This window comes from Hemitrygon akajei, chromosome 2 (genome assembly GCF_048418815.1).
Source record: "Hemitrygon akajei chromosome 2, sHemAka1.3, whole genome shotgun sequence".
NCBI lineage: Eukaryota > Metazoa > Chordata > Chondrichthyes > Myliobatiformes > Dasyatidae > Hemitrygon > Hemitrygon akajei.
The window spans coordinates 51,168,563-51,178,065 of NC_133125.1; the positions used below are offsets into that span (position 1 = coordinate 51,168,563).

The window sequence follows — 9,503 nt, forward strand, 5'->3', positions numbered from 1 at the left end:
GGCAACTGACTGCGAGGAGCAGGTTCACTGTGGCTTTTAAAACATGGAAGCAGAGATGAGCAAAAGATTATTGATCTGACGCTTGTAGTCACAGTTGGTGAAGAGATCAAGAAATTCCATTTCCCAACAAATGCACAACTAGACCTATTGGCTAGAAATTCATCTCCCACTGGTAGCACCAATCGTGCTGTTTTGTCATTTTGAAACAGTGTTCCATGAAAATTGTTCCAAGTTTTGTAGAGGGATTTCAAGGTGGCTCTGGACGGAGATGACATCTTGCTGGTACTTGCGATCATGCCTTTTAAATTTGAAAACTGCGATGAAACCTACTGCAATAAATAACATGCTTTTAAGTCATCTAAACGAATCAGTGGCCCTACAGACTGTAGAGAGAGCCAACAGACTCGGCAGATCAGACCTCCCGGAATTCTAGCACTGCAGCTGTGAACATTGCGAGGCCTCCAATGTGTCAGAAAACATGGTTGCTGGGGAGAATTTCAGGCAAGACTGAAGTGCGCAGTCTTAAGAAGCAGCTCCTACCACCCCACACCCAAGCAGCAGTACGAATCTCACCTCAGGCAGACATCAAGCTAGCACTTGAGAAACAGTACCGTTGTGCTGCCTTTATGGCAGTTATTTAGTTTATAATATTTTCGCGTAGTAATTTGTTAGCATTTTTTAGTTAAAGTTAGGATTGTTTAAATCAATTGATTTGTCTGTAATACATCGCGGCTGCGATGACGTCACATCCGGGTTCGCCGCGTCTTGTGGGGAATTACCGGTTTGAGATTCACGCAAGGGCGGGGGTCACTCACATGTGCGACCATAACGCTGACTAGGGTCTCTCTATGCACCAAAGACACAGTGAAAGCAACGCTGTAAGTCATTAGATAATCGGTATTTTGAGTTAAAATGTTAACGCCGATTCTGTTAAAAGTAACGACGGTCGGTAAGGTTTACCTTTTCGTCAGTTAAAGAGTCGGGATAGTTTGTATTGAAGTGTATCTAAAGCAGCCAATGGAGCAGCTAGATTCCGACTGTATGCTGCACTTTAATGTAATGTAGTTATTGTAGTTTTACCTTTGCAAGTATTCACAATGTAAATGTGATATTTAGAAGGGAACAAACACTGTACCAATCTTGTATTGTTTTTCAACAGTTTTCAACATGCGTTAATGTGAAGAGTGAACAGTAAATGGTTAATCTTACTGCGGTCTCGTTTGCATTGATTCTGGTTTATCTCGACGTTTACCTCGGCGTTACTTCACACCCGAGCGAGAACGTTACAACCGTATTCAACAAGAGCAGAAGAGTGTACACTATCGATCCAACAATGTACACTGGCATATGTCCATCCATCTTCCTGTATTGAAATGAGCAATCATCTCTTTAGTTTTGCTAACTTTAAACGGGACGTTGATGTAGCTCCACTCAACCAGTCTCTGATAAGAGACTGCAGATGCTATAATCAGGAGCAAAACAAAACAAATGAGAAGTGGCAGCCTATTGTGTCTGCAGTTATCACCTTCCAGCCTTCAGTTTCAATGGAGACATGCATTTGGAAGTGTATAAGCAAATATAAGGGAGATAGTTTAACGGCGTGATTCACAACAAATTTCTCCAGCATCAAGTTTTGCATTCAGTGGCCACTTTATTAGGAACACCTGAACACCTGCTCGTTAATTGAAAATATCTAGTAAGTCAATCATGTGGCAGCAACTCAATGTGTAAAACCATGCAGACATCGTTAAAATGTTCACTTGTTGTTCAGACCAAACATCAGGATGGTGAAGTAATCTGATCTAATGACTTTGACCCTGGAATGATTATTGATGCCATACAGGAGTGATTAGAGTATCTCAGAAGGTGCTGATTTCCTAGGATTTTCACGCACTGTAGTCTCCAGAGTTTACAGAGGATAGTGCGAGAAAAAGGCATCTAGTGAGAGGAAGTTCTGTGGGTGAAATGCCTCATTAACGTGAGAGGTCAAAGGAGAATGTCCAGACTGGTACAAACTGAAAGGAAGACAACAGTAGCTCAAATAACCATGCATTACAAGAGAAAAGCATCTGTGAACTCATAACACGTTGAACCTTGAAACAGATGGGCTACGGCAGCAGAAGCCCATAAACATACATTCGATGACTACTTTATTAGGTACAGGCGGTACCTAATAAAGTGGCCAATGAGTATATACCCAATGAAATTTCTATACATGGTCCTTTAGGATCATAACATATAATTCAACTTGCTGACCCTGAGGACATATTATAGAAAAACTTTGAAAAACAGTTTCTGCAATAAGCAAAATAAATCTACTGCACTGAAAAAATGTTGCATTATCTGCGCTTGCATCAGTTGAACAATAAAAACTGACAAAATATATTGTTTCTGTTGCATTTTGTGTTTGCACACTTATGTTTCTCCCACTTAAATTCAGAAGGAGCAGATTTTATTCTGTATCTTGGACTTTTGGGTAGAAAATTGGTAACTTTATAAAGGCAAATTTTGATAAACCTGAACGCTGTGATGCAGGGGTCGCCTGTAAAAGGAATTGAATCAGAATCAGATTCACTATCACTGACTTAGATGATCTCAAGTTTGTTGTTTTGCAGCAGGCATAAATTTACTGTAAATGACAAAAATAAATTCATTGTGCAAAAAACAAGGTATTAATGAATGAGTGTTCATGGGTTCATGGACCATTAGGAAATCTGATGGCAGAGGGGAAGGAGCTGTTCCTGAATCGTTGAGCGTGGGGTCCTCATGCTCCTGTACCTCCTCACTGGTGGTAGCAATGAGAAGAGGAAATGTCCCAGATGATGAGTTTCCCCAGTGATAGATGGTACCTTCTTGAGACACCACCTTGATGGTGAAGAGGGCTAAGCCCATGACAGAGCTGGCTGGACCTGCAACCTCAAAGTTCGATGTTCAAAGTAAAGTTTATTATCAGAGTACATAAGTGTCACCACATACAACTCAGATTATTTTTTCTGCAGGCATACTCAGAAAATCTATAGTATAGTAACTATAACAAGATTAATGAAAGGAAAGGAGAGCATAGAAGACAACAAACTGTGCAAATGCAAATATAAATAAATTACAATAAATAACAATAGCATGAAATAGCAAGATAATAAGACCTTAAAATGAGATCATTGGTTGAGGGAACATCTCAATAGAGAAGTGTAGTTATCCACTTTTGTTCAGGAGCTTGATGGCTGAGGGGTAGTGACTGTTCTTGAACTTTGTGCTGTGGGTCCTGAGGCACTTGTACCTTCTACCTGATGCCAGCCATGAGAAAAGAGCGTGGCCTGGGTGGTGGGGATCTTTGATGATGGGTGCTGCTTTCCTACAACAGTGTTTCATGTTGGTGTGCTCAGTGGTTGAGATGTACTGTGATGTACTGGCCCAAATCCACTACTGTTAGTAGGGTTTTCTGCTCAAAGGTATTGGTGTTCCCATACCAGTCGGTAATACAGCTAGTCAATACCATCTCAATACACTACACATCCACAGAAGCTTGTCAAAGATTTTGATGTCATGCCAATTCTCCGCAGACTCCTAAGGAAGCAGAGGTGCCATGGTGCTTTCTTTACAATTACATTTATATGATGGGTCCAAGACAGGTCCTCTGAGATAGTGAAACCCAGGAATTTAAAGTTACTGACCCTCTCCATCTCTGATCCTCCAGTCAGGTCTGGCTCATGGACTTCTGGTTTCCTTTCCCTGAAGTCTACAATCGGTTCCTTGGTCTTGCTGATGTGGAGTGAGAGGTTGTTGTTGGTACACCACTGAGCTAAGTATTCAATCTCCCTCCTGTTTCATCACCATCTTTGCTATGGCGCACAACAGAGGTGTCAACAGCAAACTTGAATATGGTGTTTTGAAGCTGTACTTAACCACACGGTCATAGGTGTAAAGCGAGTAGAGCAGGGAGATAAGTACACATCCTGGAGGTGCTCCTTTGCTGATGGAGGTGATTTTTGCCAATCCAAACTGACTGGGGTCTACAAGTGAGGAAATCCAGGATCCAATTGCACAAGAGGGTATTGAGGCCCAGGTCTTGGAGTTTACTGATCACTTTTGAGGGGATAATGGTATTAAATGCTGAGTTGTAATTGATAAAGAGTATCCTGATGTATGCACCTTTGCTGTTCAAATGTTCCAGGGTTGTGTAAAAAGCCAATGAGATGGCATTTGCTGTGGACCTGTTGATCCGGTAAGTGAATTGGAGTAGATGAAAGTCACCATTCAGACAAGAGATAATGTGCTTCACACCAGCCTCTTAAAGCACTTCATCACTATGGATGTAAGTGCCACTGACCGATAGTCATTTAGACAAGTTACTACGCTCTTCTCGGGCACCGGTATGATTGACGCCTGCTTGAAGCAGGTGGGGACCTCACACTGCTGAAGCATGTGGTTGAAGATATCTGTGAACACATCAGCAGTTGGCCAGCACAGGAATTCTGTACTCGGCCAGGTATCCGAACGGACCAGATGCTTTCCTTGGATTACCTTTTTGAAGGCAGCCTGCACTTCAGTTTCAGTTAGTAAGACCAAAAGATCACCGGGAGATGTGGAGGTGCACGATGGTTCCTCCATGTTCTGGTGATCAAAGTGATCATAGAAGGCATTAAGCTGATCTGAAAGCAAAGCTCTGCTGTCCCCTATGCCACAAGGTTTCACTTTGTAGGAGGTAATGGCATTCAAATCCTGCCACAGCTGTCGAGCATCCCTCGGTGATTCCGGTCTAGTCCTGAATCTCCACTTCACCTGTGAGACGGCTTTCCAGGTATCATACCTGCACCTCTTGTAGCATTCTTGATCTCCAGACCTGAAAGCCTCTGAACTAGCCCTCAGCAAATTCCTGATTTCATGGTTCATGGTTCCAATTAGGCTTCAGATTGGGGAAGACCCTGAATGATGCTGTGGGGACACACCCATCTACCGCTCATTTAATAAAATCTGTTACAACCTTGGTGTAGTCATCCAAATCCTCAGATGAGTGCGTGAACACGGCCCAGTCCACTGACTCACAGCAATCCTGTAATCGTTCCTCTGCCTCCCACCCCCACCTCTTAGTTGTCTTAATCTCTGGAGCTTTGCTTTTTAAGCCTTTTGCAATACTGTGTATTGGAACATCCATACCAGGCTGTGATGCAAATCATTAAAATAGTTTCCACTGTACATCGATAGAAATTTGTAAGACTAAGTAAATCTGTAAGATTTCCTGTGACTGCGTGTGGAAGTATCTCATGGGAGCAGCATCAAAAGTATTTTAGTCGTAAATGCATAAGATCCTACAGGGAATTCCAAAGCGCATCTACAACAAAGCTGACATCCTCACTTCTTTGTTGAAACAAAGACTCTAAAAGAACATTTAAAGGAAAGCACCAGGCCAACTGTATCATTACAATTCTGAAGAAATGGACACCAGAATCAGTAATGGAAGTATGGCCTGCTTTAACACAACCAGTCCAGGTGGATTTGGTGGGAAACCAGCAGGTGCTAAGAGCGTCAAAGGCTGGATAGATGTAGCCACTTGTATTGGAAGGGCCATAGGAGATACTAGGTCTCATAATACCATTCAAGATAGCTCAGTTTCACAGCCACCATAAGATTGAATACAGAGTTGGGATAATCCATTTTGGTAAAATGAACAATAGTACAGACTATTATCTAAAGGGGTAGTAAGTTCAAGCATCAGTGGTGCAGAGGGACTTAGGAGTCCTCATGCAAGACTCCCAGAAGGTTAATTTACAGGTTGAGTCTGTGGTAAAGAAGGCAAGTGCAATGTTGGCAGTTATTTCAAGGGGAATAGAATATAAAAGTGGTGAGATAATGCTGAGGCTTTATAAGAAACTAGTCAGGCCACACTTGGAGTATTGTCAACAGTTTTAGGCCCCATATCTCAGAAAGGATGTGTCGTCATTGGAGACAGTCCAGAAGAGGTTCATGAGAATGATTCCAGGAATGAAAGGGTTAATGTGTGAGGAGTGTTTGGCAGCTTTGGGCATGTACTCACTGGAATTTAGAAGAATGCGGGGGGGAATCTCATTGAAGCCTATTGATTGTTAAAAGGACTAGATAGGGTGGATGTGGAGAGGATATTTCCTATGGTGGGGGTATCCAGAACTAGAGGGCACAGCCTCAAAATTGAGGGGTGACTCTTTAGAACAGAGGTAAGAAGGACTTTTTTTTATCTAGAGCGTAGTAAATCTGTGGAATGTTCTGATACAGACTGCATTGGAAGCCAAGTCATGGGTATATTTAAGGCGGAAGTTGATTGTTTCCTGATTGGTTCGGGACATCATAAGATTTGGTGAGAAGGGCAGGTGTAAGGAGTTGATTGGGATCCGGGATCAGCCATGATGGAATGGTGGAGCAGACTCGATGGGCTGAATGGCCTAATCCTGCTCCTATGTCTTATGGCCATATGGTCTTTTAGAGAATTTTGCATAAATGCTGACTCTAAAAACCAATACATGATAAATTAAGTAACCCCATCTACCTTGGATGCAGAGAAGCAAGTCCATAAAAATAGACATGCAGTGAGATCACGGAATGAAGAGGTGAAAATAGAAATACCCAGTGATATTTATTTATTGCAGGTCTGAAGAAAGCTGTAAAGGTAAGATCCTTGTGCTAACTGTGGGAAGGGAATAGATAAAAGACATTGAAGAAACCAAACTCAGATTCTGGGACTACTTTCTGAGCAGAGGGGACTCTGAGCCTGTAACTCTGCTAATTATCTATCACACTCTCACCCTGACTCTCTCTGAATGACCTTCAGCATTGTTATAAGGAAGCCCAACATATGTTTGAGATGCAGCACTTCATTTTCCAATATCCTCTGGATTCATTATTGTCGTCTATGACTTCAAGGATCTCGCTTTCATGGTCTTTGTTACAACCGGCTATAATCTACAGGAAGTCATCTATTCTCAATGTACTCTCTGTTTATACCTACCCATACGGTCGTTCCACCACCCACCTCCACCAAATAATCTCCCTCCTGGCACTTATTCCTGCAATTGACCTAAGTGCTATAGCTACCCATTCACCTTCTCCCTCACCTCCAAATGTACTAAAATGTTTGTTTTATTAAAGATGTTTTATTAAATAATTATACCTCTATCTGTCCCCATTAATCCATCAGACCAGAGGATATCTACAACATATCCTCTTGGTAACCCTGACCTCATTCTATCAGAGCCATTTCCAATCCATCCATCTTCCAATCTTCTCTGCTCATTAATGGAACCTGTTTTATCTTGCATTCCTAGTTCTGAAGATGAGTCTTTGATCTGAAATGTTAATATTGTTTCTTATTCTACAGATTTTGTCCAGCCTGCTGAGTGCTTCCAGCAATTTTTCTTTTTTACATTTGGTACACTTTGACGTGTTGTTGCATCAGTCCAGCTCAGTTTGAGAACAGATTCCTTCAATAAAAAATACTCTTCTTTTAGCTATGACCAATCTGAATACAGGTATTCACAGCAGAATCAAAAATACCCATGAACACCGTTCAGTCCAATCAAACATGCAAATCCTTGCATAAGAATTTCTGCTTCTCCCACATCCTGTACAATGTCTGCAATGAGCCTCAATGTGTAAAGAAAGATGTAAATCAGTCGTTAAAAATCAATTGTATCTACGATCTCCATAAAGTATTGTTTAAGAGAATTTCAGAAAACTTAAGCAGTTATCCCTGCCCCTATGGGCACTGCTGCATAGGGAGACATAAAGTCATCAAGTACTACAGCACAGAAACAAGCCATTGGCCTATGCAATCCTTGCCTACCTGTTTTTCTGCCTTGTTGCATCTACACATGCCTGGATCATAGCCCTCCATACCTTTCTCACCCATGTACTTATCCAAACACATCTTAAAAGTTGCAATTGAACCCGCATCCACCATTTCCACTGGCGCTCATTCCAAGCTTGTACCATCCTTTGGGTGAAAAAGTTCACCTTTTACCCTAAACCTATGATCTCTAGTTCTAGTCTCAACCAACCTCAGGGAAAAAGCCTATACGTATTTACCTTAGCTATACCCCTGATAACTTTGTAGACCTCTGTAAAATCTCCTCTCATTCTCCTATGCTCCAGGGAATGAAGTATTAACCTATTCAACTTTTCCATATAACTTGGGTCCTGAAGTCCCAGCAATATCCTTGTAAATGTTCTCTGTACTCTTTCAAACTTATTGATATTTTTTCCTGCATTAAATTCCATCTGCCCTTTTCAGCTGGTCCAGATCACTTTGCAAACTTTGATAGCCTTCCTCATCATCCACTACACCCTTAATCTTGGTGTCATCAGCAAATTTGCTGGACTAGTTTACTACATTATCATCTAAATCACTAACATACAGCTGATTATAAACAATAAAAGACCTAACACCAATCCCTGCAGCACACCACTAGTCAAGAGATAACCTGCAGATGCTGCAAATCCAAGCAACACACACAAAACACTGAAGGATCTCATTAGGTCAGGCAGCATCCATAGAGAAAAGTACAGTTGATGTTTCAGGCCAAAACGTTGACTGGATTTTTTTCCATGGTTGCTGCCTGGCCTGCCTGTAGCACACCACTAGTCACAGGTCTTTAGTCAGAAAAATGACCATCTACTGCCACTCCCTTTCTTCTCCCACTAAGCAAATGCTGAATCCAATTTACTACTGCATTCTGAATGCTAAGTAACTTAATGTTCTGGACCAGTGGGACTTTGTCAAAGAACTTGCTAAACTCTATATAAAGAACACCTACCACCTTTCCTTCATCAACTTTTCTGGTAACCGCTTCAAAAATCTCCATAGACTAGTTCGACATGACCTACTATGCGCAAAGACATGTTGACTATCCATCATCAGGCCTTGTCTATCCAAATACTTGCATATCCTGTCCTTTAGCATACCTTCCAATAATTTACCCGTGACTAATGTTAGGCTCACCAGCCTGTATTTCCCTGAATTATTCTTAGAAACTTTCTTGAACTTTTGCTATCCTCCAGTTCTGTGGCAGCTCACCAGTGCCTAATTACAATGTTAAAAACCTCTGCCAGGCCCCTAGCTTCTCGCAAGTTCTAAGGGAGACTCCTTGTCAGGTCCTAGGGATTTATCCACCTTAAATTGTCTGAAGACAGCAAGCACCTCTTGCATCCCTTTGCAGGAAAAGAACCTATCCCAATCCACACCTGGCATTTTTTTTTTTTGATGCCATACAAAATTGTCCTCTCTCTCCAATTTAGAATTTCTATCTGGGGACCAATACCATTCTTCTCCAGAATTATCCTGAAACTAATGGAATTATAATCACTCAATTCAAAGTTTTTCCCTACGCACACTTCTATCACCTGCCCTGCCTCATTCCTGAGAGAAGATCCAGTATTGCCTCTTCTCTAGTTGCGACCTTTACGTATTGATTAAGGAAACTTTGCTGAACGCATTTGACAAACTATCCCATCCAGTCCTTTTGTTGTTGTTCCCTTTT

At 41.7% G+C, this 9,503-nt stretch overlaps 1 long non-coding RNA gene across 1 annotated transcript; it reads left to right on the top strand.

Moving 5' to 3' along the window:
- Positions 1-664: 664 nt before the first annotated feature.
- LOC140737406 (uncharacterized) lies at positions 665-2,383 on the top strand. The gene is made up of 2 exons (XR_012101139.1): positions 665-878; positions 1,160-2,383. It is a non-coding gene; the product is annotated as an uncharacterized lncRNA (long non-coding RNA).
- The last annotated feature ends 7,120 nt before the right edge of the window (positions 2,384-9,503 follow it).